Source organism: Triticum dicoccoides, chromosome 2B (genome assembly GCF_002162155.2).
Source record: "Triticum dicoccoides isolate Atlit2015 ecotype Zavitan chromosome 2B, WEW_v2.0, whole genome shotgun sequence".
NCBI lineage: Eukaryota > Viridiplantae > Streptophyta > Magnoliopsida > Poales > Poaceae > Triticum > Triticum dicoccoides.
In genome coordinates, this window is record NC_041383.1 from 288,018,539 (window position 1) to 288,021,600 (window position 3,062).

Below are 3,062 nucleotides of genomic sequence, written 5' to 3' on the forward strand. Positions count from 1 at the left end.
TTTGGCGCGTTGTGAGCCCCTGACGTGTACCCTAGCAGGGTGCTCGACGTCATTGACTCACCTGTTCCCCTTAGCGATGACATCTCTGCCGAGGTTGTGGATCTTTGCATCTGGGTAGAGGTGCTCGTCACCGACTCCGGCTACATGAAGAAGGCCGCAGCGGAGCACGCCAACACGGTCGAGCATTGTGTGTGACACCCCCGATTCAATCGTACACTAATCATACACGTAAACATGTACGATCAAGATCAAGGAATCACGGGAATATATCACAACACAGCTCTACAAAAAAAAATCTTACAAGCATCATAATACAAGCCAGGGGCCTCGAGGGCTCGAATACAAGTGCTCGATCATAGACGAGTCAGCGGAAGCAACAATATCTGAGTACAGACATAAGTTGAACAAGTTTGCCTTAAAAAGGCTAGCACAAACTGGAATACACATCGAAAGAGGCGCAAGCCTCCTACCTGGCATCCTCCTAAACTACTCCTGGTCATCGTCAGCGGCCAGCACGTAGTAGTAGGCACCTCCAGTGTAGTAGGAGTCGTCGTCGACGATGGCGTCTGGTTCCAGGGCTCCAGCATCTGGTTGCGACAACCAGGTAGAAGGGAAAGGGGGAAAAGAGGGAGAAAAGCAACCGTGAGTACTCATCCAAAGTACTCGCAAGCAAGGAGCTACACTACATATGCATGGGTATATGTGTAAAGAGGCAATATCGATGGACTGAACTGTAGAATGCCAGAATAAGAGGGGGATAGCTAGTCCTATCGAAGACTACGCTTCTGGAAGCCTCCGTCTTGCAGCATTTAGAAGAGAGTAGATTGAAGTCCTCCAAGTAGCATCGCATAGCATAATCCTACCCGGCGATCCTCCCCTCGTCGCCCTGTGGAAAAGCGATCACCGGGTTGTCTATGGAACTTGTCTGGGTGTGTTTTATTAAGTATCCGGTGCTAGTTGTCATAAGGTCAAGGTACAACTCCGGGTCGTCCTTTTACCGAGGGACACGGCTATTCGAATAGATAAACTTCCCTACAGGGTTGCACCACATAACCCAACACGCTCGATCCCATTTGGCCGGACACACTTTCCTGGGTCATGCCCGGCCTCGGAAGATCAACACGTCGCAGCCCCACCTAGGCCTAACAGAGAGGTCAGCACACCCATCGCCCATTGCACACCTGCATGTTGCGATGGCGGCCGGAAGCAGACCTAGCAACCTCCATTACAAAGGAAGTCACGTTACGCGGTCCAATCAGGCGAGCGCCGCTCAGTCGCTGACGTCTAGAAGGCTTTGGCTGATACCACGACATCGAGTGCCCATATCTTTCCCGCGTAGTTGGTTAGTGCGTATAGGCCAGTGGCCAGACTCAGATCAAATACCAAGATCTCGTTAAGCGTGTTATTATGAAGCAACCGCGAACACCGACCAGGGCCAGGCGCACCTCTCGCCTAGGTGGTCTCAACCTGCCCTGTCGCTCCGCCACAAAGATCCACACAGAGAGTCGTCGGGACAAAGGTCCTTTCAGCCCCCAATTTGTGAATCACTCGCGGGTACTCTTCGAGCCAACCCGACTTTAGTCACTGTCTGTAGTATGTATATATGTATAGTATATACCCGTGATCATCTCCCGAGTGATCACGGCCCAATAGTATAGCAAGGAAGACTAACAAGAATGTAGGGCCAATGATGATAAACTAGCATCCTATACTAAGCATTTAGGATTGCGGGTAAGGTATCAATGACTGTAGCAACAATGACAGGCTATGCAACAGAATAGGAGTAGCCGAACAGTAACATGCTACACTACTCTAATGCAAGCAGTATAGAGAAGAATAGGCGATATCTGGTGATCAAGGGGGGCGGGGCTTGCCTGGTGGCTCTAGCAAGAAGGAGGGGTCGTCAACTCCGTAGTCGAACTGGGGGTCACCGACAACCATCGGGGCCTACCGGAAAGAAGTAACGGAGGGGGAACACAATAAATAACAAAGCAATCAAAGCATCACAAAGCGTAAAATGGCAATACGCGATGCTAGAGGTGACCTAATGCAGTAGGAGGTGTTACCGGCAAAGGTGGAAAACATCTGGGAATGTATCCCCGGTGTTTCACGTTTTCGGCCAGACGGACCGGAGGGGGAAAGTTCCATGTTTGCTATGCTAGGGATGTCTGGCGGACGAACGGGCTGCTTATCCGGATTTGTCTCGTCGTTCTGAGCAACTTTCATGTACAAAGTTTTTCCATCCGAGCTACGGTTTATTTTATACGATTTTCTAAAGTTTTAAATCATTTTCAGAATTTATTTAATTAATCTAATTCAACATTATCCAGAACAGTGCATGCTGACATCAGCATGATGTCAGCAGTCAACAGAGGTGTTGACTGGGTCGCTGACGTGTGGGTCCCACTAGTCATTGACTTAGTTAACTAGACATGTTTAGTTAAATTAATTAAAGTGATTAGGTTAATTAACTAGGCTTAATTTAGATTAATTAACACTATTAATTAAGTTAATTAATTAATCATATTATTATTCTTTATTTTTATTTTTATTTTTATTTAATTCTAATTCTAATTCTTTTTTTATTATGATTAAACCGTTCTGGGGTGGGGCCCCCTGTCATTGGCCAAACGGGTGCGGGCGACGGGCGCTGGGCGCCAGCCTGATACGGCGCTTGCCCAGATCGATAGAGGGCCGACCATAGGCGCAGCGAGGCCAACCGGGGCTGCAGTGGGGCGCCGGCCAGGGCGGTGGCGCGGTGGCCGGCAGGGGTGATCGTGGGGCGGATGCGGGTCGCCGCCGGCGAGGTCAGGCAGAGTCGGGCGCGGGTGCGCGAGCAGCCTAGGAGGCGCGGGAGGTAGCAGACTCGTGGCGGGGAAGGCAGGGGTTGTGCGCCCACGGGGCCGGTCAAGGACGGCGACGGGCGGGCGCGGTGGAGGCGGGGCCGCGGTGAGCGCGGCCGGGGCGATGCAGAGCGTGGCCGACGCGGCCTTGGATAGCGCGGACGGGCGCGGTGGCTGCGCACGGTGGGTAAGGGGTGGTCGCGGCACGTGGTCGTGGCT